The sequence below is a fragment of the Chiloscyllium plagiosum genome, unplaced genomic scaffold, assembly GCF_037043375.1.
Source record: "Chiloscyllium plagiosum isolate Xiang-an unplaced genomic scaffold, Cpla_swu_hap1 HiC_scaffold_44, whole genome shotgun sequence".
Taxonomy (NCBI): domain Eukaryota; kingdom Metazoa; phylum Chordata; class Chondrichthyes; order Orectolobiformes; family Hemiscylliidae; genus Chiloscyllium; species Chiloscyllium plagiosum.
In genome coordinates this window covers 44205034-44222113 of record NW_028270182.1, presented here as the reverse complement: position 1 = coordinate 44222113, position 17080 = coordinate 44205034, and the positions used below count along the sequence as shown (strand labels likewise).

The 17080-nt window shown below is 42.6% G+C and overlaps 1 non-coding gene across 1 annotated transcript; it reads right to left on the bottom strand.

Moving 5' to 3' along the window:
- Window positions 1–16564: 16564 nt before the first annotated feature.
- Window positions 16565–16636, bottom strand: trnag-ucc (transfer RNA glycine (anticodon UCC)). Its single transcript has one exon. It is a non-coding gene; the product is annotated as a tRNA-Gly (tRNA).
- Window positions 16637–17080: the final 444 nt, after the last annotated feature.

Here is a 17080-nt window from a genome sequence, read left to right as displayed (position 1 = left end):
TTTTTTAACGTTTTCAAGACGTCAATTCCGCTGTGAGCTGTTGGAAACAGAAAGGTGAAACGGAGAATTGCTTCAACGTTCAGTGCTGGATGCCACTGAGCCACAAGAGGGGGGTGGCTGCGGCTTGTTTCTGTAGTGTAGTGGTCATCAAGTTCGCCTAACGCGCGAAAGGTCCCCAGTTCGATGCGTTGAATGTATTGTGGGAGGATACAAACATTGAATTGGTTAGAAAAGGAAGATGCGAAGTGGATATTAGTCATAGAACGGAGAACAATACAGCGCAGTACAGGCCCTTCGGACCTCGATGTTGGGCCGACCTGTCGTACCAATCTGAAGCCCATCTAACCTATACTATTTCATGTACTTCCATATGCTTGTCCAATGGCGACGTAAATGTACTTAAAGCTGGCGAATCTACTACCGTTGGAGGCAAAGCATTCCATAACCTTAGTCCTCCATGATTAAAGAAACTACCTCTGACATCTGTCCTATATCTATCATCCCTCAATTTAAAGCTATGTCCCCTCGTGCTCGCCGTCATCATATTTGGCAAAAAAGGCTCTCCCTGTCCACCCTATCTAACCCTCTGATTATTTTATATGTTTCTATTATGTCACATCTGACCCTTCTTCTCAGCAATTAGAACAGCCTCAAGTCTCTCAGACTTTCCTTGCAAGAGCTACCCTCCATACAAGGCAACATCCGAGTAAATCTCCTCTGCAGTCTTTCCAAAGCTTCCACATCCTCTTATAATGCGGTGACTAGAACTGTACACAATACTCCTAGTGCGGCCGCAGCAGAGTGTTGTACAGGGGTAGCATAACCTCATGGTTCTGGAATTCGATCCCTTTATTAATAAAAGCTAAAACACTGTCTGCATTCTTAACAACCCTCTCAAGCTGGGTGGCAACTTTCAAGGGTCTGTGTGCCTCGACACCAAGAATTCTCTTCTCATCTACACACCCAAGAGTCTTACCATTAGTCCATTACTTTGCATTCAGTTTACTCGAACCAAGGTGAATCACCTCACACTTGACAAAATAAACTCCATTTGCCACCTCTCAGCGCAGCTCTGCAGCTTATCTATGTCTCTCTGTAAACTACAACATCCTTCGTCACTATCCACAGCTTTACCGATCTTAGTGCCATCTGCAAATCGACTAACCCACCCTTCTACGCCTTCATCCAAGTCGTTGATAAAAATGACGAACGGCAGTGGACCCAACACCAACCCTTCCGGTACACTACTAGTAACTGGACTCCAGGATGAACATTTCCCATCAACTACCACCCTCTGTCTTCTTTCAGCAAGCCAATTACTGATTCAAACTGCTATATCTCCCACAATCGCATTCCTCCGCATTTTGTGCAATAGCCTACGGTGGGGAACCTGATCGAACACCTTGCTGAAATCCAAAATGCACCACATCAACCGGTTTGCTTTCATCTACCTGTCTGTCCACCCTCTCAAGAATACCTCGTCCTTGTGAACCTCAATCACATCTAGTTTAGTAGCTTGTACCTCTGTATTCTCCTCGACAACACTGTTGTTTTCTAGAGTGAATACTGTCGAAAAATATTCATTTAGTGCTTCCTCTATTTCCTCTGACTCCACACACAACTTCTCACTACTATCCTTGATTGGCCCTAATCTCACTCTCTTTATCCTTTTATTCCTTAAATACCTATAAAAAGCATTTTGGTTTACACTGATCCTATCCGCCAACAACTTCTCATGTCTCCTCCTGGCTCTTCTGAGCTCTCTCTTTAGGTCTTTCCCTGACTACCTTGTCACCCTCAAGAGCCCTAACTGAGCCTTCACATCTCATCCTAACATAAGCCTTCTTCTTCCTCTTGACCAGAGATTCCACTCCCTTCGTAAACCACAGCTCCCGCGCACTTCAGCTTCCTTCCTACCTGACAGGTACATACCTATCTCGGACACTCAGGAGCTTTTCCTTGAATAAGCTCCACTTTTCTAATGTGCCCATCCCCGGCAGTTTTCTTCTCCATCCTATGCTTCCTAAATCTTACCTAATCGCATCATAATTGCCTCTCCCCCAGCTGTAGCTCTTGCCCAGTGGTATACACCTATCCCTTTCTATCACTAAAGTAAACATAACAGAATTTTGATCGCTTTCACCAAAGTGCTCACCTCCTTCCATGTCTAATATCTGGCCGGTCTCATTACCCAGTACCAAATATAATGTGGTTTCACCCCTTGTTGGCCTGTCTACATACAGTGGCAAAAAGCCTTCCTGCACATACTGGACAAAAACTGACTCATCTCTATTGCTCGTACTATAGTGTTCCCAGTCAATATTTGGAAAGTTGAAGTCCCCCATGACAACTATCCTGCCTCTTTCACTCCTATCGAAAATCATCTTTACTATCCTGTCCTCTACATCTCTGGAATTCTTCGGAGGCCAATAGAAAACTCCCAACAGGATGACATCTCCTTTCCTGTTTCTAAACTCAGCCCATTCTACCTCAGTTGACGATTCCCCAAACATAATTTCTACAACTCTAATACTGTCCTTTACTAACAATGCCACCCCCTCCTCCTCTTTTACCATTTACTCTGTTCTTACTGAAAAATCTAAATCCTGGAACCTGCAACAACCATTCCTGTCTCTGCTCTAACCATGTCTCCGAAATAGCCACAGCATCGAAGTCCCAGATACCAACCCATGCTGCAAGTTCACCTATCTTATTCCAGATGCTCCTGGCTTTGAATTAGACACACTTCAAACCACCTTCTTGCTTGCTGGTGCCATAATGCATCCCAGAAACTTAATTTCGGACCTCCCTAATCTCAACCTTTTCTATACTTGAACTACAGTTTTGGTTCCCATCCGCCTGCTTGATTAGTTCAAACCTACCCGAATAGCCTTAGCGAATTTCGCCCCCACCCCAGGATATTGGTGCACCTCTGGTTCAGATAAAGACCATCATGCTTGTAGATATCCCACCTACCCTAGAAAGAGCACCAATCATCCAAGAATCCAAACCCCTCCCTTCCGCACCATCCCTGTAGCCACGTGTTCAATTCCTCTCTCTCCCTGTTCCCAGACTCACTAGCACGTGACACGGGCAACAAACCAGAGACAAAAACTCTGTTCGTCCTAGCTCGAAGCTTCCATCCTAGCTCCCTAAATTTCTGCCTTAAATCCCCACCTCGCTTCCTACCTATGTCGTTGGTCCCGATGTGGACCACGACTTGGGGCTAATCCCCCTCCCCTTTAAGGATCCCAAAAACTTGATCAGAGACATGACGAACCCCGGTACCTGAGAGGCAACACACCAACCGTGAGTCTCTCGTCCCCACAGAACATCCTATCTGTCCCGCTAATGATGGAGTCCGCAGTGACTACTGTTCTGCTCCTCTTCCCCCTTCCCTTCTGAGCAGCAGGGGCAGACTGTGCCAGAGCCCTGTGCCCCACTGCTTTCCCCTGGTAAGTACTCCCCCCAACAATATCCAAAACGGTATACTTATTGTTGAGGGGAATGGCCACAGGGGATCCCTGCACTGCCTGCCGGTTCCCTTTCCATCCCCTGACTGTAACCCATTTGCCTTTTTTCTTGTACCCGATGAGTGACTACCTCCCTGTAACTCCTCGCAATAACTCCATCTGCCTCCCGAATGATCCGAAGTTCTTGCAGCTCCAGCTCCAGTTCCCTAACGCGGTTTTCGAGGAACTGCATTTGGGTGCACATCGCGGAGATGTTGTCAGCAGGGACACGAGTGGTGACCCTTCCCTCCAACATTCTGCAGGAGGAACATTCAACTGCCCTCACCTCCATTCCCATTATTCTAAATTCCCAAAGAGATTGCTGAAAAAGGTGGAATAAAACATAAACTCGCTACCTGACCAATCTGGTGCACAGAAGTTTTTTTTTTTTCCGGTCAGAGGAGGAGACGGGTTGGAGACACGACCCGAGTAGTGTTTCGGGTAATGCAATCACACAAATATATGACTTCCCAGAAGTCGTTCGCACCTCTCAGCAAATGGAGGCCCGACTCACGAGGTAAATCCCTTTTAAATCTTTATATAGATCTAGGCATGTCAAGGAACGGGCAAATATTGGTCTTTGGATCATATTAGGAAAATGTGCCTGTGTTTGAGCACAATGACGAGTTGAATGGAAAAGCAGTGTATTCCTTAAATGAAATATTTCCTTATTATTGAGCCTTCGCGTAAGGGGAAGAGCTACTCTTTGTTTTCCTTGTATAGACCCCTCATGTTGTTAAACACGTCCATCAGGAGCTCCTCTCAGCCTTCTTTGCTTAAAAGTAAAATCAAGTAAATCCAGCCTCTCTTCAGTTTGACTACACTCCTATCTTGTTACTTCTGAAAAGTATCAGTGTTAAATTTCATTCGCGATTGATCTGTCCACCTGAACAACCGGTTTATACTATTTTGTACCCTCATACGTTCCTCATCACTGTGAACCACCAGTTCATCTTTCTGTCATCCACAATATTCTTTATCATTCCCTCCAAACTCCATCCCTCCCATTCTCATCATCATCGTTTACGAAGTTCACAACTAAGCCTTAATTTTCTCCTGTTCTTCAGATGTTGTTCATAGGGAAAGCATTGAGAATTCCATTCGCTTGTTTTCCTATTTTGGTGAATTTGCAGCGTGATGCAGTTGGGTTCTTTTTTATGAGGGAGCCACAAATTTTATATTGGACATGGATCTGAATTCTGCTTTTATACTATGCTCTTCCGTATGTTTTATTTATTAAGCTTGAAAGTAAATAGTGTTGGATTAGGTTTAGATGGCTTTCACGGCAGCATTTGTGTTCCACGTGGACCTGGATAATGTTCTTTGTATCGTTCCCTGCAATAGTTGGAGCTGAAGGAAGTTTTTGTCTCTACGATAGTGACTGATTTATTATTTCAACTAAATTATATATATAGACTCACAGCAGGAGATCAAATTATATCGTCAAGTCCACCTTGAACTGGAAACAAATTATTAAATCATATGTCTACTTTTCTTCATATTGTAAAAACATTTCCAAAAAATGTTCTGAGAGCAGCGTGGATCTTCTAGCTGCTTCTGGGATTGCATGCAGTTGAATATTTAATATAGTCTTTTTGCAGTCGATATTATACTTTATTAATTTAACATAATTATTTCTATTTTGTTTTATTAACATGCAAAAACAAACAAAACAGCAAAAAAAACTCACGATTTTCTTTCAAACGAAATTTTTTTAAAAGAGTTTTTTTAAGGGTGGTTTATAAAAAAAAAACGAAATGTCTATTTTTGTTTTAAAAGATTTCTTTTATTACACTGCAGGAGTTTTTAAAAATTAATTTAATTTATTTAATTTATTTAATTAATTAAAATCAGGAGGTGCACCTTCCTTCCGGAGAATCCTACACGTTTTCAGCTCTGGAGAAAATTATTTTCTTCTCGGACTTTATTGAAGAGGAATATTTTTATTAATTTAGCTAAATGGTTGATTTGTTTAATTTTTCTATGTTTGATACCTTTATGTATATATTTTTCAATTTTAACATTATTGTCTGTAGGTAATGAAAGGTAACAGAAGGAGTCGTAAAAATTCTGCTTTTAGGCATAATATTATTGAAGTCTCATATAAGGCACAGAGAGGATATCTGGAAGACTTAGAAAGAAAATATTATCCAGCATATCAGTCATATAGATGTGTGGCTCTCAGGAAAGATGAGAAAGTAGTTCAAAATTCTTCGGTGGCTATTCCTCTACCAAAATGCTTTTCAGCTTTTAGAACAGCTGAAGGGGTTTGTCTCTCTGAGCAAAATGGAAGAGCAATCAAATATTGGACACTTGGAATTATTCTTATGTTCAGCAGCGTTTGAGAAGATTTAGTGGAATTATTGCTTCAGTGGACTTTTCTACGGGACATTAACAGAAGATTCTATGGCAGTGACCGATAATTCAGGATGCTTTGTTGATTTCCCTGTGCTAAGATGAAGAACGTCTCGAAACATTTCAAGCACGTTGTTAAAGGTGAGATTGAGTAGAGAAATATTATTGTAGATATTGCCAGGAATGATACTTTTAGGGAAAGATAAAAGCAGTACAGAATGAACTTTCGAGGTGAGATAGAGTATCAATAATAAAACCTTTAAAGCAAAACTGTCTGGTTTACTCCCAATGCCAAACCCAACTGGGAAGGAACAAAAGGTTAACAGAGAAAACCCAACAGCTGAAGAGCTACTGTGTTATTGAGGGATTTAGATTTTTTAGGAAATTAGGATCTATTTTAGAATAGAAATGACCTGTTCAGAAAGGATTGGTCCAATCTAAACTGGAAAGCAACCAATATTTTAGCAGGGAGATTTGCTCCTTCTATGTAGGGAGACTTTATGTTAATAGAGTTGACAAGGGGGATATTCCAAGTAGAATAATAAATAGTAGGATGGATGGACAAGTTTATGAATTTGATTTCGAATTTGAAAGGACGATTTCGCGCTGAAACTTGAAAAAAAGGGCAATCTCAACAAACCATGCCCGTTGTTCGATTTGATTTTTAACCTTGAGTTCTTAATCAGAACTGTACCACTATCAAATCTTTGACCGTTTCTCTTCCCACGGATACTGCTGGACGCATCGAGTTTCTGCAGTATCCTCTGAATGTATTGTGCACAAGTGCAACTTCACATTCGATTCCGTTAATCACAGTCCTCTATGTACTGACCCTGGACAGTGGCAAGTTTTCTTCCTGTTCGTCAAAGCGCCCATCCCCACCGCTCCCTCCTACACCATTATAAACATTCTCAGGAAATCTCTGGTTCACCTTCTTCGCTCCAAAGTGAAACTTACCAGCCTCTGGACTCTCTCCTCATAAAGGCAATTATCACCCCCGGACATGTTGCAAGACAGAGGATAGTGAAGAGATTTGGGGGAAATATTGACAATTGAGAGCGGAACAATGTTAAGGAGGCAAAACATGGAAACCAGTTTCCAGCTTTATGGATCTTCAGAAACTTTTTGGGAAGTGGAATCGGAAGGGAATGAGCAAGGGTGAACTGTCGGACTGAGCAGAAACTGTCAAGACAGCTTCCCGCTCTTTCAGGGGACGGGATATTAACTCTGATGTTCTCGACACATGAACTGATCTGAGACATTGAAAGATTTCTTGTTTTTGTATATGAGGACTCCGGGATATTGAAAAAGCTCGGGCCAGACAAACACTGAGAGGCTGGAACCCAGATTGCCCTGTTTATGGGAGAGAGGCTTCCCAGTGACATGGGTATGCCTGCAGTGAGTGGGATCAGACTGTTCCTAAGTCTCCATAATGAGCGTCCCAGGCTTTATTTTGGAAAAATACATCTGATAGAGGACAGTTGTCATTCTGGGAAGGGCAGACTAAAGTTGAGATTCAGTAACCGCCGACTTTGGAGGATCGTGTGGTGTGCTGGATTGCACTGTCAGCGCATAAAGATAGCTGATTGAAGAGCCCCCAGGGCGACAGCGATTGCTGCCCTTAATGCATCTGTTTGCTTTGCTGCACTGTTTCAATTTCTAATGAAGTCAAAAGATATTCTCCAAATTGAAAACACTATCGTGTGACTAACCACAATGACATTCCCGCATTACTGTCAAGATTAATGTCAAGAAGTGTGACTTGTGGGAATCTGAAACCAAAAAGAAACTGCTGCAGAAACAAGCCAATTTGGGAGGACCTGTGGGAGAAAACACAGCGCTGATGACGTTCTGAAATATTGCCTCTTAACGTCTCTCCAGAAATGCTGCTAGACCTGCTGAGGTTTTCTTGCAAGTTCTGTTTTTGTTTTAACTGAATACCCATTTCATCCATCAGGATGATGCAGCCAGCCTCACCACGCACCGAAATTGTACACGTTTGGAAGCTGTGAAATGATTGGATTCAAATAAACCCAATAATGATTTACTCTTCCTCATCTCCACTAGGAAAGAGACCTGGGAAGTGAATTGCACAGTGCCGTCCTGTCGTCTTGCATGAGTGGTTAACGCAAGAGAATTGAAATTCATATGGCTTTCACCATGCAGCCTCGAATCCTACTGATGGTGATGGAGAAATGCCAATAATTGCGAAGGGAAATTGCTCCCTGACTTCGACTGGAAGAGTCAGCTTAAAAACAAAAATGGGCAAATTGGGCATGGTGGGAATCTGCAACCCACTGCCTGTCAGAGTGCAGCAAGCAGAAATTTCTACAGAAATTTGAGACGCATTGATGTGTACACTTCTACCACCAACTGCGTTTGAAGCTGTGAGCCAACTGTTGGAAAATGAGACGAGAACAGTCAGGGACTTGTGTTCGACTGGTGCAAACTTGTTCAGCTGAAGTGCATTTTCTGTGCTGCAGAAATCTTTGACATGCTGCGGTGAGGTGGTCGGAGAAACTGGCGGATGTGAAGCGCGTTAAACTGGTCTCATCCTGACATCTCTCCTGCTCTCGGAGATTTTTCTGTCTGTCCACCTGTGTGGACGAAAATGAGGATGATTTCCTCAGGGCGATTACCATACAGTTTGACCACGTCAAAGTTCAGTTCCATGATTGTGGTCATTTAAAGCACAGGGAGTATCTCATTGAAATTTACCCTGGAAACATCAGAACATGCAAGGTTAAGTGCCTCATGCTGGAAACTGGGACTAGAGTAGATAAATATCCGGTCTCCCGCACTGCAGATAGGCGGAAAGGCCTTTTCCACGCTGAAAGAAATGGTAGAAAGAAGGAAATTGATGTGCAGCTAAAATGATCACAAATGAAAAAATAAAAGGGGATTCATTATGGAAACATCCAGCACCATATTTCAATTTCCCTGGAAGTCTAGTGGTAAGGATTCAGTACTCTTACTGCTGTGGCAATGGGAGATTTCCTCTGACGGGTTATCTTGTTAACAGCCTTCCCAAAGCAGGGAATGTTGTATGGTGCTGGCAATTGATGGTGTTTTGTCACAAACACGATTCAGACTGGTGTAAGTGCGAATCCTGGAAATCTGAATCCAGAACAGGAATTGACAAACAAATTCAGCCTGCCTGACAGCACCCGTGGAGAAAAAGAGATTTAATTTTTCATATCGACAGAATCAGGTTACTTGTGCATTTTATTGTTTTAATTCCTGGATAATTGCCAGTTTCAATTCACGAATCAGCATACATATCAGAATCTCTCATTAGCTGACAAATGTCATCTGTAAAATTAAAAATGTCATATCGGCTGTAATGCTGTTGCTGTTCTCCTGAGTTGGTGAAAGGCTGGCCTTACTCATTACCTTTATCTTGTCCTTTCTGTCCATGAGCAACAACATTGAATGGAGAGCTTCTGTTTTCAGTGTCGACCTTCGTATGCTTATTTATTTGTCTCCCGTTGTCTCTCTGTACCATCTCACTCTCTTCTACATTCTCCCACTCTCTGTCTGTCAATATCCCTCAATTTCTATTCCTACTCTTGGAAAAGTCTGAATTTCGGTGGCTTTCTCCGCCTCCCCCCAACCCGCCATCCTCCTGCCCCCTCCCCCCCGCCAGAGTGTGTAGAACTGGGCTCACAGTCTCCAGGTAATATCTCTGTCACTTAGGTCTGAGGTCAGGTGACATTTCTTCACTCAAACTATGATCATTTACAATTGTAATTAGAATTCATAACCGACCAGAAGAAAAGCAGTTTCTCTCCAATTATAGGATTTCAATGACGTCTTTGCAGTTTGCCTAAAATTAATGAATGGTGACAGCAGACAATGAGAGCTGTCATCTCGCAATGGATGCGTTATTGCCACAACATTTCCTGGCAAGTCTGCAGTGTCTCCTGTCTCACTTCATTATTTAACAAAAGACTTGCTCTGACAGCGAGAGACTAAAAGTAGAAGAGATGGAGAAATCATTGTTGAACAGAATAAAGAATCTCGGCGTTGGATGAGCAGGATAGAACATTAACTAATGGGTCCACAGCAGGCGGCAGGGCTTGTTATCACCAACTAACAACGGGTTGAGCTCAAACACAAGAAGCATGCTGAGCCGTCACTTTCGCGATATTGGGTCAACAATACGGCTTTTACAAGAAGTTTATGTAATGAACTTTCATTGTACGGAACATTTGAGAGCATTTCACACCATACTCGCTTGGTTATTACCAGATGCTTGAACTGACAAAGCCACATTCGGTGTTCTTCAAATCCATATGTGCATTTAATTAACTATTTGATCACAGTAACTCAGACTTCCTTGCAGTAATAAAGCTGCTCGATGAGAATATATATCAACCTGTGCTTATGCAGGAAAGAACAGTTCACAGCTGGTCTTCCTTCACTGAAAATGCACCGAAAGAGGAAATCTTTTCTTGCTTTGCTTTCAAACTATTGCCTTCCTCTCTGTAATCTGACAGGATAAAGAGGATGCGTTCATCCTCTCGGGGCCGAAAAAAAGCGTGAATATGCACAGAGGGAATCTCATACCAAACGATCAGGCTAATTGTGGTGAATTTACCAGGAGTGGTGTGTGAGTCGGTGTTAACAGTGGATAGTAAGGGCTAACCCATTAGCACTGACATTGCGCCTTGCACCAACAGCATCAGGTTTCTTGACTCACGTCTCCCAGTCATAATTGACTTTCAGTTTATCCGACTACCCCTTCGAAACTTCTCGAATACTTTCGTGTTTCCACTTCGAAATTGCAGCCGTTTGAAACGAATTTCTGGAGTATGCACGTCACTCTTTGGGATCAGCTGCACTGCCCATCCATAATTACTCCAGAGCTGGCGATAGTAAGCTACTTTACAGAATCGTGGAAGTATTCAGCACAGAGATGCACCCATGATGTCGCTCGGGAGGGAGTTCCGAGAATTAAAACAAACGACATTGAAGGAACAGTGAGATAGTTTCAGCTGAGAAAGGCAAGATTCTTAGAGGCGATTTGCGGTGACAGGTGTCTTGTGTATCTGCCGCAATAATCCTTCCAGTTGGATGCGATCAATCACTGGATTGATTCTGGCAGAACCGCGTCTGTGCTCTGTGTGGAAGCAGGAAATAGTTTTCATTCAGATAAGCCAAAAGAAGAGAAATAAATCTTTATTTCCTGAAGGCGAATTGGATCCAAGTCTGTGCGATTCAAACTCAGACTCTGAAGCAGGAACTCCACTGATCCTTACAATAACCCTTGACCTAACCTGTCCAAACTTTTGTACCTATTTTCTTTCTCCCCACATTTTGGAGCACCAGCCCGAGCCGTGAGTGGTGAAGGAGCTAACTAACCCCTCGCAGAAAAACAACTGGGGCAAGAGACCCATATATCTGTCGCGCAGCGGGTATTGCTTTGCTCCGAACAGACCGGGTTTGCTGTGTGGGACTGAAACTGTGTTCGATCACACACAGATGCGGTGTATCAGCTGCCAGCAGATGTGGAGAAGGTTGGGGCGGATTCAGACTCATTCTGGGAAATAGACAGGATCAGGAATTCAGGGGAGCTTAGTGTCACAGAAAGAGTGCTGGAGAATTGGGTTGGGAAAGATATCAGCCATGATCGAATGGTTGCGCAGACTAGATGGGCTGAAAACTCTAACTATCCACTGATGCTTTCTGGTCCCTGGCCATCCGGAATCTAAGGAAATATAAACAGACTTTTTTTTTCAGTTCGAAATCCTCCGGTCATAATTGGGTGAGGTGAGAGATGGAACACGTCTGATGTAAGTTTAGAGACTGGGAAAATGTTGGGGACGAAGTAATAAAAGAGGATCTGAGTATAAAGTTGGAAGTCAGGAGATTTCAATAAAAAGGAAGGGTGTGTAAGGCAGAGGGAGATGGACATGCAGAAAGAAGTGTCACTGGTCTTGAAGTCTTAACTTTATTTTCCTTTCCAAGATTCTACCAGACCTGCTGAGATTTTCCCGCACTGTCTTTTGTTGGTACTGAAACAGAAGATGGTAGTGAGTTCCTGGATCAACCAACTCTCTGTTCTGTGGGCGTTTAAATTCCCCGTTCGACCAGATCACATCTCAGCCACGCGAAAACCTCACTATCCTGCCCCACCCCACCCCTGTTACTGACAATAAAGTGTTCATTACGTACACCCACGTGCACGCAACACCACCATTTTCCGAGTGAATTGGGAAAGGTTTAGGGAGAGTTCCGTTCGGTTTCATTCAGAGCATTCTAAATCAGTTACTTTTGTTTCAGCACTATTTGACATGGAGCCGTCACTCTCAATCCCCCGAGCATGTGGCCATTCGCATTCCACGTCTCTGGATATTTCGGTTGGTGCATGGTTGGAATGGAACCTCACGTTTTGAAAGGGACATTGTTTATCGTATATTCGGCTGAATTGATAAACGTGTCTCTGGCACCTCCGGTACAGTGGAAACAAATTTCACTCTGAAACCAACACATGATCAAAAACAGTGGTAACAATGTGTCAACAAAATCTGCAACAGCGAGCGAATGCGCTCTTGTGTGGGGTTGCAACATTGCAAATTGAATAGAGAGCTGTGAACCTATTAACAGATAATAATGCCCCGACATGAAACTGCATTTTCCAAGTATTCTCCACTCACTCATTCTATCGATACCTGTTTGCAAAATTCCACATGCTTATCACAATATGCTCACCCACCTATTGTGTATCGGCAGCATTTCACTCTGCCACTTCCTCCAAGTCATTCAGTCATATAAAACATTCAATCCGATGACTGAACAATTTGGATTTCTCTAAATATATCTTTCCAACTTTAAAACTGCCCATTAAACTCGATTCGGTGATTTCTGTTAAATAGACAACGGACAGACAATTCTGCTTTTTTATCCAACACCGAGAAAGGCTTTCTTGTGCAATGGACTTTTACATAGCCCCTTATTGATTGATTGCTAAAATTCAAATGTACTTTACTGAGCATCGTCCTTCACCAAGTCTGCAGGTCATGCTACCAAAGAAATCTGTCAGATTGTCATCGTGTGATTTTCCTTTCAAAAATGATGTTGAGTCAGTTTGACTGAAATCATCTCTTCTAAACTTGCTGCTTTTCTTAATTTGCAATGGTAGTTCACATTTTCGAAATAACAACAAAGACATTAGAGCAGCTGGAAGCAATTTAACCAATCAAGTCAGCGACAAGTTTCAATGAGATCATGGCTGATTTGGTTAATCCTCAAATCCCCTTTCGGACTCATCTCTGTGGCCCTAGATTCCCGAAGTGACCAAATGCCTGCCTTTCTCAGCCTTGCATGGATCCAGCCTTGACAACCCTCTGTTGCAAACATCTTCACAGATTTGCTACCCTCTGAAAGAGAAAGTATCCTCCACACCTAAGTCTTACATAATTGGCCCCTTCCGCTGTGAGGAGGCCTTCTGGTGCCACATTATCCCAGGTGGATATCAGAGAAGAAAATCCCTCAAGGTCGGTCTGCACTGTCCAGTCCCAGCTCTGAGTGTTTGCAGCATTGTCTTTTTTGACTTTGGAATGAACAAATAAACCTGAATCTTCTTCAAAAAACGCTTCATTGGCTATAATTTCGCTGGCATTGTAGTCCGCTAGAAAGTCGAGTGCTTGATCACAAATATATCACTCTCAAAATGTTATCTCTGTTTCTCTTTCCACAAGTACCGCTGGATCCGTCGGTTTTCTGCAGTATGCTGTGATTGTACTGTGTACAAGTGCTGCATTTCATTAAATTCCTTCAATCACAGTCCTCTGGACACTGACCCTGTTCAGTGACAATACTTCCTCCTGATCTCTCAATGTGCCAATCCCCACCGCTCCCTCCCCCATCAAGATAAACAGCTGCAGAACATCTTCAGTTAACTCTCTTGGCTCCAAAGAAAAACTCGGGAATCTCTCCAAGTGCCAGGAAATCTCAACCTTGGACATGGTGCAAGGCAGAGGAGTGTTAAAGAGATTTTTGGGAAAATATTTTCAATTGTCAGGTGGAAAAAATGTAAAAGAGGCAAACCATATAACCCAATCTCCAACATTGTGAATCTTCAGAAACTCTGTGAGAATGAAATCCAAGGAGAATGAAGACGGGTGAACTGCCTGAATGAGCAGAGACAGTCAAGACAGCTTCCCCTTCTTTAAGAGGACAGACCATTAACTTTGATGTTCTCGGGACATGAACTGATCTGAGATATTGAAATAATTCTCTTTCCCCTACATGACAAATACAAACCTCATCTACACTCCGGGATAATGAAAAAACTCGGGACCGCACAAGGGACTAGGAGGCTTGAAGGGAGGTGGTCCCAGTTGGAGGAGAGCTGGTGCTCAGTGACATGGGTGTGTCTGTCGTGGATGGGATAAGACTGTTCGCATGCCTCCGTAATGAATGTTCCAGACTTTATTTTGGAAAAATAAAACTGATAAGAGGACACATCTCGGTCTGGGAAGGACAGACTGAAGTCCGTCACAGCCTGCTTTAGATGTTCGGGCAAGGTTTTAGGTTGGAAATTTCAGCGTATTAGATCGTTAACCGAAAGACTGGTGGTTCAAGACCTCCAAAGGCGACAGGGAACGTTGTTGTTAAAGCATCTGTTTTCTCTGCTGCAGTGTTTCTTGTTTCTAATGGAGGCAGGAAAATGTTCCTCAAACGGAAGATTTCCGTGTGAAGAACCACAAAGAACTTTCTGCAATATTTTAAAGGTTAATGTAATGAACTGTGGACTCTGGGAATCTGAAACAAAATCAGAAACTGCTGACAAAACTATCTGGTTTGGCAGTACCTGTGGGAGATTATTGAGTTCTGATGAAGTAGTTAAGTATTGTCCACGATTCTCTCTGCATGGATGCTGCCAGACCTGCTGAGTTTTGTCGTTGGAAATGTATGGAGAATCACCAGGAGACGTAGAGAGTTCTTCAAGAAGTCGGTCTGTTATTTGCAAACGAAAAACTGTGGCACTGAGAAAGCAGATTCTCGAATGCTCTCGAACTTCATTGTCCATGGTTTTTTATAAATTTTTCCCACGCTTTGTTTGCTTATTAGCATGTCTAAATATGTTAATCAAAGTACCTCACACTCGCTACACAATAAACCAGTGATGTTAGTTCCCATCATCTCTTTAATTGTTCATTCTACTTAACGTTATTCTCATGTGACGGTTAGATATTTAATGTCAGCTTTCGCAACAATGGTCTTTCATTGCAGACCCTACTTCTTAGTTTCCCGATGTCATAATTAGTTATTTATTGTCAATAATCTCAATCAGGCTGACTGTATTAACTATTAATTTGATACTGAATGTCATATCCCAAATATTTATGTTCCCAATCGAGTCATAATGATACTTAACAGGAATCTGTTTACTAACTTTACTAACTGTAATCTAATCTCACCATCGAGACTTTTCAGCGTCAACCTTTCTTTGCTAATTGGTGTGAGAGAATTTCACTATTCTTATCTCATCCTGCATTCTACAGACCCCTTGCAACAGATCGCCAGTGGGGTTCATGCTTTAAGCCTTCCCTTGCTTTCATGCTTTAAACCTTCCCTTACTTTCATGCTCTTTATTTTACATAATAACATTTTGTCATTCTGACCAATGGCAGTCATTCCTGGCACTGGATTTACTAACGTTGAAGGGTCAGTGATCAGAGAGGACTGTCCCTGTAGTTCTGTTCCCGAATCTCCACCTCCCGCTCTGTTAGTAACCTCTCAGTCTCCTGGGAATTGCATTGTTCCAAATTTTACCGGATTCCAGGCCTTTAACCTTGGCTAAGCAGACAGTCGATGGTCTGAGGAATATCATTCCCAAACGTCCCATGTCCGAGGTCATAACAATTAATAATAATGTCAGTGCATCCTCCTCTAATCTGTGAAAATCATTGCTGCGGACTGTAGAACATTTATTGACCGAAATTGAGGAGGGTTTGAACCAGATCAAACTCCTCTGAGTTAAGAAGATGGTCTAGATCCCTTTTTCTTTTCCCCTGAAGGCAAATGTACGGCAATGCAATTCAATTGGTGAAATTTCCAGGCTTGAACCAACACAAAATTTACTTCGCACTATCGTTGTAACACAAACACAAAACAAAGTGTTGACTAACCCAACTCTATTGGAAAACTTAACGAAATGATACATCATTTAACTACGAAACAGTCAATGTTCGAATATCGCAACATTGCATAAAACACACAAAATTGGTTTTCCTGCTATCGGAATGATATTGTGAAACTTGAACTGATGAGAAAAAGGTATAATGTGATGTTTGTAATTCTTAAGCTTCCAAATGGTTTTGAGGTGCGAATGTATTTTAACCTTGAAGAAATTTGATGCATTTAAAACTCCTTCCTGTCCACGATAGAAACTGTTGAATCTGTTCCGAATTTCCAAGGGCTTCTGTAATTATTTAAGGTTTCTGACGATAGCAATCTCTGACTTTTCGAACAAAATAAAACGAACCTTATATTACGAACAATAATCAACTAAGCTGTGGGCAGCAGAGAGGAAAGCTTTCGAGCAACGCTGCCGGGACTGTCACGGCAATTAACAGGAACCATCGCGATGAAAACCCTAAAGCAACCTGACAAATCTGTTTCGCCACAGAATGCAACGTTAGTGCTCAAGACGTTTCCTTGCAAAATCTCAGGAAAAGCCACCACGCTGCGATGGCCGGGAATCGAACCCAGATCAACTGCTGGGAAGGCAGCTATGCTCACCACTACACCACCACCGCGCTAGCAGCTAATTTGCCCCTTTTCCCAAACGCACATGCAAGGCCGTGATAGTCACCAACTGAACTAGGGCTGAAAGCAAAACAAGAAATTGCTTGTAAAACGTCAACAGGTCTGAGAACACCAGAATCAGAAGCCTTCAGCCCTTAAGAACAATCACTGGATCCAAAAGGTTCACTCCCCACAAATGCTGCCAGACGTGCTGAGTTTCCCAGCAATTTCTGTGCTGTCTCTCAGATCTGCAACATCTGCAGTTCTTTGTCAGATAGAAAACAAACGTTGACCCATTGAAGGGGATATTTGATCAGATGATATTCCACTTCATCCACACAGATAGATTGGATGGAGTATAGGATCATAAAATTCTTACAGTGTTGAAACAGGCTATTCGTCTCATCATGCATCCCACCAAGTCTCACCCTCTACGCTATTCCTGTAACCCTGCA